The sequence below is a fragment of the Mixophyes fleayi genome, chromosome 8, assembly GCF_038048845.1.
Source record: "Mixophyes fleayi isolate aMixFle1 chromosome 8, aMixFle1.hap1, whole genome shotgun sequence".
Classification (NCBI taxonomy): domain Eukaryota; kingdom Metazoa; phylum Chordata; class Amphibia; order Anura; family Limnodynastidae; genus Mixophyes; species Mixophyes fleayi.
The window spans coordinates 46646489-46660032 of record NC_134409.1 but is presented as its reverse complement, the minus strand read 5'-3'; positions in this window follow the sequence as shown (position 1 = coordinate 46660032).

The window sequence follows — 13544 nt, the reverse complement described above, 5'->3', positions numbered from 1 at the left end:
TTATTTTCTTTTATTTATGAGACGCCACAAAGAGTCCACAACGCCATACATAGATCATAAGATAAAAGTACATGGTAAAAATACATGGCATACAGGGTAGTACTAAAACAAGTGCAGTAAAAGTGTCATAAGTGTAAACAAAGTACAATTGGCATAAGCAAGTACCAGTTTGGCATGGAAAGGTGCACAGGGAAACGTGGTAAAAGTGAATTCATATGTACAGATAGAAAAGGAGAGAAGGCAGGTGGAGAGTGAATAAGGGATTGAGCCTGTGCCATGTGCCCAGTAGAGTGGGCACCACTTATAGGATCAGGGCAAAGATAGAGAAGCAGAGGCAATGGAGCAGAGGAAAGATAGGCGCAGGAGTCAAGTGACAAAATGGGGAGACGTGTTGAAGGAATGAAGGCAAAGGTAAAGAGGCCCTGCTCAAGGCAGCTTACAATCTAAAGGTGAGGGGAGACTGGCAGGAGACACAAAGTGACAAGATGGGGTGAGGGACGAGAACACTGGGGGGAGAGAAGCACAGGATTAAGTAGGAGGGGCAAGGTATAGAAAGGTAAGTAAAGAAAGATAGAGAAGAGGACTGTAGGAGGGGAGGCTTAGGTGGAGGAAGGGTAGGCTAACTTGAACAGATGGGTTTTAAGGGAGCATTTGAAGTTTTGCAGGCTAGCGGAAAGCCTGATAGATGGAGGAGATCATTCCAGAGAAGGGGGGCAGCACAGGAGAAGTCTTGAATGTAGGAATGAGAGGTGGTGACCAGATGGGAGGTGAGACAGCGGTCATTGGAAAACCATAGAGGGCAAGAAGGAGTATGAGTGGAGATGAGGTTGGAGAGATATGGAGCAGCGGAGTTAGAGAGAGCTTTATTTGTGAGGGTGAGATGTTTGCATTTAGCTGTCTATGCAAAAATTATTTCCGGCGACTTGCGGAAATCGGCGTTTCATACATTTACCCCCAGGAGTCTGTTCAAAGGCATTCCATGTGGGCACAGATGTATGATAATATATTAAGTGTCAAATTTAAGAACTTATAATGAATAACAACCTCTTGACCCTTCTAGTGTGTCCATGCATCAAGCATTAAAATTGTTCCATGAATTTTTCAAACATATGTTTTAACCCATATATTACTTCTACTTATTCTACCATAAAATTATTATTTTCTAGTATCTGTAACCATTATTTTTTCACATTGTGACTCCTTCATGTATTCTGAAAACCACCCATATGTGAACCAAAATGCACTTAGAAAAGCTCTTACATTGGTGACTGCACGATTTATATGTAGCACTGTGTATCATGGGGATCCCATAAACTTTGACTTCTGGGCCTGGTCAAGGTTTACTATATTCCTTGGAAGTCGGTAGGGTCATAGGAACTGGCATTCAACAATAGTGTGTCCACACCGCACCGGCTGGGTGTCAAAACAAAAAATCAGTATTATTATTTTTTACAAAAATTGTTAGCATATCTGTCAATTCTTTATTACAATCTCTCACATCTCAAACTCTGATTTCTATCTTCGAAGGCTCTTCACATCCATGTGCCCATTTATGCCTGCACTTACCATGTGAGGACCTGTCACAGATGTCCTTGAGCCAGTTGGGACAGTGACCTCCTCCTTATACGTCATTAATGTCTGTCAATGTACATGAATTTATTTCCCTATATTGTAATGTATATATCTCCCTGTACTATAAATAATATTGTAAAGTGATTGTATATTTATTGGCGCTATATACATAAACATAAATTATGTAATCAGTGAAACTCCATGTATGAAAAATTGTGACTCTGTTCTAGTAATGCCATCTGGTAAAATCCAACCAGGAATTATTTGTCATGGATATTACAATGAGTCCTGGTTGATAATGATGCTTGTCCCAACATGAAAGAACTTGAGGTCAAGAATAGTGACTGTTTGTTCCTATTAAGTACATTTAAGTCCATTTGAACTTTCATTTAGCGCCTGAGTTTGCAAAGGATCTTTTTCTCTCTTGTCCCCTGAGTATGTTTGTTTGGATTACAGGACTGGATGTTAATTTCAGTGCGTGAAATATGCTTCCTCATTTCCTATATGATATTTATATTATTCATTATATATTCTATAATATTCTGAATTAGTCTCAGAATTACTTATTTTTATGTCAATTACTTTAATTTGAAAATAATTCTTAAATAGCTGTTAAAGAATTCAATCTGCTATCATTATTTTTTTACACATGGATAACAAGCTTTACATGTACCCATTTTACAGCCAGATGCAATCCCATTCTCGGCAATCTCACACGTTACAGCCTTTCAAAGTGTCAAATGTGTTGCTCAGTCATTTTAGCTGACCTGCACTAATGAGGAACCCTGCTGCTGAGCTAGGACCTTTAAATACACAGCATTACTGGGTTCTGAGAATTCAGTTTCTCAGACACTCGTAAACACAAAGATACACGAAGTACAAATATATAAAGGTTGGCTGTATGGCCCTGATTGGATTGTACACTATATAGCTCTATTCCGAAGGTTTAAGTGTGAGAGAACAAATAGGCAGTGCATCTATCTCCTGGAGTCCATCAGATTAGTTCAGTCTCTTCTTTTTCCAGGGCTATGTGGGTAACATGTAGAAAAGTTTATTGCAAATGTAGGTTTGAAACCAGGTAGACAGTATGAAATCACATGTAAATCAATACAGTGCTCAGTTGTCATAAATGGGTGCTAGACCATTTCTTGACTACTTTTATATTTATACCTTCAGCACATACTTTGTAGTTACAATGAAGCTTGACAGTGTTTCTTATATGTTGCCCAAAAGCTGACACTTACCTTGGGGATAATCACTCTCTCTCTCTCTCTCTCTCTCTTGTCCTCTACACTGTCCTCTATAACAACTGTTCTGATACCCCTGAATCAGGTTACCACTGTGATTGGGTTTCCCTTTATCTCTAGATCAGGATATCATCATCATTATCATCATCATTTATTTATATAGCGCCACTAATTACGCAGCGCTGTACAGAGAACTCATTCACATCAGTCCCTGCCCCATTGGAGCTTACAGTCTAAATTCCCTAGGATAGACACACACTCACACACAGACAGACAGACAGACAGACAGAGAGGGAGACAGACAGACAAAGGGAGAGACTAGGGTTAATTTTGATAGCAGCCAATTAACCTACTAGTATGTTTTTGGAGTTACACAGACTATAGGTACCTGTGGTCTATTGTTATGCTCAGGATTCCTGGCTTCACAGTCTAGTCACTCAATGAGTTGACTGAACAGTTTTGGGCTTGGACATCGCTCCAAAGTGCACTCAATGGGGCTCATGTACAATTCAGTGCAATTTGCGGGCAGGTGCGGGCTGGCAAGTGACGCGCCCACCTGTGCGCTGAGGGGAGCGCGTCACATGACATGTGATGTGGCCCCCGGTAATAATTAATAGTTATAGTTCAGCCGGGGGTGGGGTGGAGCTGGGCAGCCGGCCCTAACAATGGATAAACTGAGCGGCCCGGGGGAGCGATGCCCCCCTGCCCCCCAGGCCAGCCCGCCCCTGTTTGCGGGCTGAACATACACGTAAATTGCGGACTTCAAATATTATGCTCTTAAGTGGTTCTGTTAAGTTTCACATATCTTAAGATACGTGCAAACTAACATAATGTCATCGAATGAGGCTGCATCAAGATACATTTAAAGTGCATCATGGTGTAGCCGCATACATGATGCACCATCCATTATCAACTCGCAATTTAATGTATATTATAGAGAAAAAAGAAAATAAATGTGCCCACTCCTCCCAAAAGTGAGCCAAGCACAGTGGTCATATCCTGGGCTGGTTACCACTGATGTGGGGACAAACAGCGTGGGGTCACACCCGCACACTATAAGCAACACCCAGCACCAGTATATGACAGGCTGGTAAAGCTAGAATAGGGAACCTCACCGAGTGCGGTCCCCCTGTCAGGATGGAACGCAGGCTGAATTCCCTAGGGGAATTGGAAGCACAAAATAATGTAGCCCATCTACCCTATGAAAAACCAGCCCTGGGGCTCATCTCAACACCTCAAGATGGTGGGTGTTGGGGCACTTATTGTAATGTGTAAAAAATTGTACAGTATTTTAATCTTTGGCACCAGCCAACATTGGTAGCCATAAATTGCTTGGGTATATTGTTGTTCTTTATTATACTCGTAAATCCTATGGGACTTTTTTCTTTCCTCTTCTTTTCCATCTTCTTTTCTGCTGTGGTAATCCAATAGTTAAAAAATAAAAAAGCCCTTATAGACAACGAGAATTGCTCTTTGCAGAACTACAGCATAAATGACAGGCTGAGGGCCTGTCAGCAAGTAACCAATCTAGTGCGATTTTGCTCTGATTGTTTAGAGCATGAGAAAGCCGCTCTGATTGTCTATATGTGTATAAACCTCAGGTGGGGTATTAGAGAACTTTAAAGCATCATTGAGGTTCATTTATCCATTTTCCTTTATCATTGGGAGAGATGCCTATAGGATTATGTGGTTCTAACCAGACTGATTTCTACTTTAACTGTGCCTCCTCCATTGTGACACCACTATTCATCCTGTGCACGTAGCCAAGTAAAATTACTAATTACTCATAATCATTTATATTTTATTTATTTATTTTGTACCTGCTCCTTTTTCCTACTAACTGAAATGATTCATGGGTTTTAAGGGGGTGAAGGGCTTATTGCAGAGCAGCCTGGGGCAACACTACAATCAAGTCTGAGTACTGTTGCTCATATTACAGCAGTGATGGGCAAACCAATTTACTTTAGGGGCCAAATTCTTGAAATTAAGGGTAATGTGCAGCCCGTCTAGAGGTTGGAAGACCGCACATTACCCTTAACTTCAAGAATAAAACAAAGCCCAAAAACACCATCAGCATCCCTACCTCACTCATCCCAAGACACACCAACATGCTCACTTGCTCCAAAATTCTACCCCTTGCCACTCAGACCTGCCATCTGCTCCAAAATCGCCTCATAGGCCCTCAGACCCCCACTTGGCTCAAAATCTCATCAGAAACTCCCCCACAAGTCTTGCATGCCCCTCATACCTCCCCACATGCCTATCACATGCCAGTTAGTCCTACCCACATGCCACATAGACCTTCCCGCATGGCCCTCACATGTCATTCAGATTTCCCTACATGCCCTTCATATGCCACTCAGACTTCCCCACATGCCCCTTATGTCACTCAGACATCCACATGCTCCTCACAAACTAGTCAGATTTCCCCACATGCTCCTCATACCTCCCCACATACCGCTCACACCTTCCTGCACATCCAGAGCCCACAGAGGAAGGATGGAGAGGACGTGATGCAGAATACACTGGCTGGGTACCCACAACTTTATTACAGGCGTGACCATGCTGTTTATTTGCCATTGTTGCTTACTGCTGGACATAACTGCTCCAATGGGCCTACTGCAAAGTGTGGGTATATTCTTATGCATTACTACTAATACTACTACTGTGCATATTGCTGAGCATTACTATTACTCTCCATTGCTGCTACTGCTGGATATCTTATTGGCCAGTACTGCTACTGCCAAGTCTGTATTTGTGAAAAGACCACATACACTTGGGTCCAAGGCAGCAGGGGCAACACTCTGCTCAATTTGCTTATCATTCCTTTTTTTTTGTATATATTAATAAGTTACTCTTTGCCTAGTATTCACATTAAATTACACTCAGATTGTTCTGAATTATTTTCCATTTACATAATTTGTAAGATAGGATGCTGCCGTGGTTTGCACCATAGGGAACTACATTGATGGAAGTGTATGGGATAGCACTGATAGAATTGCCTAAAATGTCAGAAAATGTAACTCCATGGTTTAGTACTACTTGGCAGGGCCGGACTGGCCATCTGGCACTTCTGGCAAATGCCAGAAGGGCCGATGGCAGTGTGGGCCGGTCCGGGTCCCTGCGATACCCAGATTAAATAAAAAAATATTTTTTTTATTTTTTTGTGTGTAGCCGTCATGACGTGTGACGTCATGACGGCTCTGTGCGCCGGCCCGGCTCCCGCGTAGGACTAGCTGCAGTGGAGGCAGCTGTCAGTGCTTTGGTAAGTGTAGAGAATATGTGTGCAGGGAGGGAGGGGGAGACAAACGCAGTATGTGTGCAGGGAAGGGGGGGAGACAAACGGAATATGTGTGCAGGGAGGGGGGGGAGACAAACGGAATATGTGTGCAGGGAGGGGGGGGGAGACAAACGGAATATGTGTGCAGGGAGGGGGGGAGACAAACAGAATATGTGTGCAGGGAGGGAGGGGAGACAAACAGAATATGTGTGCAGGGAGGGAGGGGAGACAAACGGAATATGTGTGCAGGGAGGGGGGGAGACAAATGCAGTATGCGTGGAGAGGGGGGGGGAGATAAACGCAGTATGTGTGCAGGGAGGGGGGGGGAGACAAACAGAATATGTCTGCAGGGAGTAGGGGGAGACAAACGGAATGTGTGTGCAGGGAGGGGGGGGGGAGACAGGCGGCATATGTGTGCAGGGAGGGGGGGGGGAGACAGGCGGCATATGTGTGCAGGGAGGGGGGGGAGACAAACGCAGTATGTGTGCAGGGAGGGGGGGAGAGACAAACGCAGTATGTGTGCAGGGAGGGGGGGAGACAAACGGAATATGTGTGCAGGGAGGGGGGGGGGGGAGGCAAATGCAGTATGTGGGCAGTGAGGGGGGAGACAAACGCAGTATGTGTGGAGAGGGGGGGAGACAAACAGAATATATGTGCAGGGAGGGGGGGGGAGACAAACGGAATATGTGTGCAGGGAGGGGGGGGGAGACAAACGCAGTATGTGTGGAGAGGGGGGGAGACAAACAGAATATATGTGCAGGGAGGGGGGGGGAGACAAACGGAATATGTGTGCAGGGAGGGGGGGGAGACAAACGCAGTATGTGTGGAGAGGGGGGGAGACAAACAGAATATATGTGCAGGGAGGGGGGGAGAGACAAACGCAGTATGTGTGCAGGGAGGGGGGGAGACAAACGGAATATGTGTGCAGGGAGGGGGGAGACAAACGCAGTATGTGTGCAGGGAGGGGGGGGACAAACGCAGTATGTGTGCAGGGAGGGGGGGTAGACAAACGGAATATGTGTGCAGGGAGGGGGTGGAGACAAACGGAATATGTGTGCAGGGAGGGGGGGAGACAAACGCAGTATGTGTGGAGAGGGGGGGGGAGACAAACGCAGTATGTGTGGAGGGGGGGGGAGACAAACGCAGTATGTGTGCAGGGAGGGGGGGAGAGAAACGCAGTATGTGTGCAGGGAGGGGGGGAGAGAAACGGAATATGTGTGCAGGGAGGGGGGGAGAGAAACGGAATATGTGTGCAGGGGGAGGGAGAGGGGCAGTAAATGTCTGCGGGGGGGGGGGGGAAAGAGGAGCAATAAATGTCAGCAGGGGGGGAGAGGGGGTGATTGAAAATATGTGCAGGGGGGGGCAATGGCTGTAGGAGGGGGAAAATAAAAATGGCCAATGTGTGTGGTGGACAGTATATGACTATAATGTGTGTAGGGGACAGTTTATGACTATAATGTGTGCTATTAAGTGAATGTGGGGCTGTTTGGGGAAAATAAGGTCTAATTATTAAATGTGATTATGAATTATTTAATTCCTTGGGATGTTTGTGGGAAAGGGTTTTTTTTTATTAAACATAAATGCTATTTAATTTCTTGCTGAGGTTGTTTGGAGGGAGGGAAATAGATTTATTTATTAAATTGGAATACTATTATTTTAATGTTGGGGCTGGGGTGAGGCCTAATTTTATAACGTGGGTGCTATATTGAGTTAACATCGGTGCTGTTTGGAGTTTTCTAACTTTCATGTACCCATTTTTTTCCAAATAGGGCCCCCAACATGCCAGGATCCAGACAAGCAGCAACTGATCTAAAGACACCAGCAGCCACAAGTGGTGACAATGACAAGAAAGGTAAGAGAGAGCAGGACAGTCTGCCAACTGTCCTGAATTTGGTGGATGACTGTCCCGCTTAGTCAGGATTTGGTCTGACTGCAAGGACAGTTGGGAGGTATGTCCTACTTTACATTGTACTGCTTGTGAAGGCAGAACTGTGTGCACCTAACAGTAAAGCTCAAAGTATTGCCTATGTATTTGTTGAAAATGTGTCTAATAACCATATTACATAATAGGAGCCCCCTGTCTTAAGTGCATAGGGCCCCCTGAGACTAAGTCCAGCTCTGGTTAGCAGGAGGGAGCGGATCGCTACTCCCAGTTTCCGAACAGGACACAGCCTGCAGAGCAAGCCGAGGAGCTCTAAGTCTCATGAGATTTATTAATCTTGTGAGACTAAGAGTTTCCCTGCTCACTCTACAGGACGTTCCCACTCTGATGGATGTCAGCAGCATCAGAAGCATAGATAAGTACAGTGGACTGGGGGTGTTGTAATGTGTTTCTGGGGTGGAGGGGTGGCATGATAGGGAGGGCCTGATAAATGTAATGTTTTGTTATAATGTATGTAATGTATGTATCAATGCCCCATGTTGACCACGCCCCCTGCATAATGTGGCCACGCCCTTAGTGGCACCCAGTTTTTTCATGCTCATCAACAGAGATGGGCCTGTATGCTTGAAATGCCAGGGCTGATTTTTAGTCCCAGTCCGGCCCTGCTACTTGGTAATGAGAATCACTACTAAGCTCTGTGTGCCAGAATCATTTTTTTTTCTATATATTTTTTTAATTCTTTATTTTGAATGGTCAAGCAATAAAAGGCATGCAAAATACAAAGTATGAAAGTAACAGTGTGTACATAAAAGGACATTCAACATTTTAATGAAATCCAGATAAGACGTCCACAGAAACCTTGGAACATCAATTGACAATTTTTTCGTTATTTTTTGCTTTTCTTTAAGTATAACAGACAATAATACAAAAATAGGGTGGGGGTGAAGGGGAATAAGAAGGGGGAGGGGAGGGAAGACCACAAAGGTTAAAGCAAGAGTGTAGTCAGAAAGAAGATAATGTGTAAATGTCAAGAGGTAAAAGGGTGGTAGAGCAGGTGCAGGATCCTACCCGCTGCACATGGGCCACTACGAGGGTCAGAGCGATAGTAGATTTTATAGGATGTTTCTTTTAGTCTAGTCAATAGGGAACTTGCTTTTTCAGCGTCCAGAAAGAGGATTATAGTGGGAGATCTCCTGGTGTTTGCAATGTGGATAATATCAATGTCTCTTCTGGTGTTATCCCTCGCCTGGCGCCTCGGGATAAACTCCACCTGATCGTAGTGGGTCACCGAGGGAAGAAATATATTTAGACGATTTGCCAGAATTTTAGCGAATATCTTTAAGTCTAGGTTGAGGAGGGATATGGGTCTGTAGCTGGTGCAATGAAGTGGGTCCTTTCCATCTTTGTGGATCACTACAATTCTTGCTTTGAAGATTTCAGGTGGGAAAGAAACTTCTTAAAGGGCGCCATTATACAGGGAGTGCAGGTGGGGGGCAAGCTTGACATTTTTTATAATAGGCTAATGTAAATCTGTTCAGGCCTAGGGATTTACCATTTGTTTGAGATTTAATAGTAAGTTAAATTTCATCTAATGAGATTTCTTCATTGAGGTATTGGAGGGCCTGAGGGGATAGCTTAGGGAGTTTAGATTTAGCAAGGAAGTCTGAGATCAGCATGGCATTGGACTGCTGTGAGGAAGAGACAGGGGGAGATGGGAGATTGTAAAGGGCGGAATAGTATTACTGGAAAACATCTCTGATAGCAACAGGGTCGCGGAGGAGTTGGTTATTAGAATCACAAATCAATATAATATTTTGGTGGGTTCTGGCTGATCTAAGCCGTGCAGCGAGAATTTTGTCTGCCTTGTCCCCCCTTTCATAAAACTATTGTCGGAGCCATTTAAGGCGTTTGGAGACCTGCTTGGAGAGAAGGAAATCAAGTTGGGCTTTGGTCTCGCGGAGGACTAGCAAAATGGAAGGATCTGGAGTAGCCTTGTGTTTGGCTTCCAGAGATTGTAGCTTAAAAGATAATTCATTAGTCATGGTAAGAGTTTATTTTTTCTTCCTGCAGGCAATGCTAAGCAAGTGTCCACTCAGGACCGCCTTGTGTGTCCTCCATAGAGTGGTTCTAGAAATATCTGGGTGGTCGTTGAGCTCGAAAAACTCTTTGAGGCAAGCCCCAAGCTGGGAGAGTATATCCACATTATGGAGCATAGTGTCGTTGAGACGCCACATCATGGGGCGGGGGCGGTCTGAGAGGCCACAGAGGTCTATAAAAATGGGAGCGCGATCAGACCAAATCATCGGGTGAATTTGAACCGCCTGGAGGTTTAATGCAAAATTATGGCTGAGCAGGATCATGTCAATGCGTGAGTATGAATGATGAGGTGGGGAGTAATATGTGGACGGTTCCTTCACTCGCCAGGAGTGGTAGAGAAGCTGGGATTTCATGAGGCTGAGGAGCGAGTTAGAGGATAATGGGTCAGAAGCGGTACGGGGTGCGGCCACAGGGGAGAAACAGTCTAAGGAGTGATTCAAGACAGTATTGAAGTTTCCCGTTACGATAAGGTCCCCCTGGCGAAGACGGGACAATAAGACATCTAGTTTAGAAAAAAAACAATTCTGATATTGGTTGGGAGCATAAACATTAATCCGAGTGCAAAGATTGTTATTATGTTTACCTACCAAAATGACGTACCGACCCTCTCTGTCTGCAAGGGAGTCAATGGGCTCGAAAATAAGGTGGCGGGCAAATAAAATCGCTAGCCCTCGTTTTTTGGTTGAATGATTGCATGCATGGTATGTGTCGGGGTATGCTTTGGAACGGAGCACGGGATGGGAGTTGTGTTGGAAATGTGTCTCTTGCAGAAAAATAAATCGCCCGCGTGTAGTTTCAGGATAGCGAAAAGTGTAGGAGGAGATAAACATCAAAAATAACATAGAACAACAACAATAACATAGAACAATAGACCTTCAAACTGGGCAAGATATCCCCGGAGTCATAGTCACTCCAGGGTGGCCACGAGTGGAGTAGTAATTGGCCTGAAAAATACCGGGATAGCAACTTGGGTGGCAATTAAGGTGGGGATCGCGAACCGGGGACAGCCAAGAGGAGGGTGAAATAAGAAGGCTTAACATTGTATAGCATAACATAACATGATATAAGTCAAGGATCCCAGATACTGGAGAGTGCACCCCCTAATAGGGTAAGCAGTCAAGAGGAGCCGGGATCCAACAACAAAGGTGCATAGGAACCATATATGTCGGGAACAAGCCAACAGGTAAGTAAAACAAGCATAATAATCGGTAAAGCAGCACAACTAAACTCAATAAAGTTCTCGTATGACACGCCCGGGCAGCGTCAACATATGGGAGCATGGAAGTTTTCACTAGGTTCATGGCCTCGGACCAGACCTCAGCAAAAGAAAAAGATGGAGAGACAAGTAAAAATAGAAGAAAAACACAAAGAGTAAACCTGGTATAGCAAGTCAGGTCCCAGAAGGTTCAATGGTTTGCGGAGAGGATGATGATGAAGACAATGGGATCGTGGTCCACTCGATCCTGGGGCTAAACGCGACGACTGTTTAGACGGCCTCTGAGGGAGGGGAGAAGCATCAGGAAGAACAGGAAGTCCTGTAGTAATGCCAAGTTTGGGAAGTAGAGCCTGGGCTTCAGTGAGAGTTCTGGACATATAGAGCCAAGTATAGAGCCTTGATGCCAGATTAGGAGACGGAAAGGGAAGCCCCAACGATACTTAATTTCCTTTTGGCAAAGAAGGGCGGTAGTAGGTTTGAAGTCTCTCCGCTTGGCCAGTGACTGTCGAGAGAGATCTTGGAAGATTTATAGGGTAGCGTTATCGTAGGTGATCGAGGAAAGTTGGCGTACCTCCTTCATGATGGGTTCCTTTGCCGTAAAATAGTGCATTCTAAGGATGATGTCCCTGGGTAGGGACGGGTCTTGAGGGCGGGGTCTGAGTACACGAGGGGCGCGATTCAGAAGGAGATGGTCTTCAGGGGTTTGGGGGGGAACGCTGGGTGAAAATTTTTTGAGATAAATTTCCAAGTGGACAGACTTGACATGTTCAGGTATTCCCCGAATTCTCATATTGTTGCGTCTGGCCCTGTTGTTTGGTCCTCCTGGCCCTTCTGCTGCTGGAGAATATCTTGGCAGACTTGGCCCAAATCTGTACCAAGTGTTTGCTGATACCACACCACCTCTTCAACATGGTGTTCAAGATGGTCTGTTCTGTTCCCAATATCCGCGATATCTGTCTTTAGTGAATGGAGGGCCTGCACTGAGGCTTTAACGTCTTTCACCTCTTTGAGGAGAGACAGGAAGTCTCAGCGGGTGATAGGGGAGGAGTCGTCTTCGTCGGACACTGAATCAGAATGTTCACCAGATCTAGCTTGGATTTTTTGCTTGGATAGATAAAGGAGAAGGTCCCTCCCCGTAAATTTCTTCCCTTTAGGCATTTTGGAATAGGAGACAAAAAAGAAGCATATGGAGGCAAAAAAGATGGAGGGAACCCGGTTGTTCCACAGGGTGCAGCTCAGGGTCCAGAGGGGCACAAAGGCATAGTTAGAAGTCATTTGAGAGAGTTGAGTCAGGCAACGGAACAGGTAAGCAGGCAGGAGGACAACTTGGCGAGAAGGAGCCATAGTCCAAGCCGATGGACTATTGAACAGTCACTGTATGACAGGCGTTGTGCCAAGTAGTCAAGCGTGAGATTCGGTTGGAGTGAACTCAGCACTGGAGGACAGTAGTATATGGGCAAAGGGACTTCTGCAGCGTGGGTCCCCTAGGTAGGGAGACTTTGAGGCCCAGTGAGGGCAGGAGAGATGAGGTAGGCCCAAGCCTTCACCAGGGTGTGTGGAGTAGACTCCCCTTGAGAAAGGTATGGACAGGGTGTGGAGGATCGCAGTTGCTGCAGTCATCTCAGATGGAGCAGGAGACTTTGGGAGTGATTCTGCTGGATGACGAGCAGGCGATGACAGCTTGTCAGATGATGCAGTCAGGAGAAAGACAAGCCTCAAGGCAGGAGGTGCAGGGTCCCGAGTCACAGGGCCGACCGTGATCTTATTGAGGTTCAGGTGCCAGGAAAGCGGACCCCCATCGATCCAGCCTCACAGGGAACCTGTTAGCAGCTGGTGTAGTGCGCAGCCTCGGGGGTCTAAATAGGAGGCGCAGCTAGGAGTCGAGCTCCCGAATCACTGAGCCAGCCAACCGGAAGTGAGCTCGTTGCGGTCCGGGTGCGCCCTCTATAACCCAGGCTCACAGGTACCCCGTTAATAGCTGGTGATGTAGTGCGCGGCTTCAGGGGTCCAGACAGGAGGCATGCAGCTCGCGGAGGAAGAGACAGGAGTCTGGGGAGGAACACGGGAAGATGGTGGCCCGCCGGGTCCCGAGCAGGAGCAAAAACAGTCTCTTTGGTCCAACAAGTCCCTCAGCCAGGAGGTCCCTCTCTCTCGCCAATTCTGGGGCAGCAGTTTAGGGTAAAATAGAAACCTAGAGAGGTGGGTTCTCTGGGAAAAAGAATTTGGGCACACAGAGTTCCTAGAAACTGC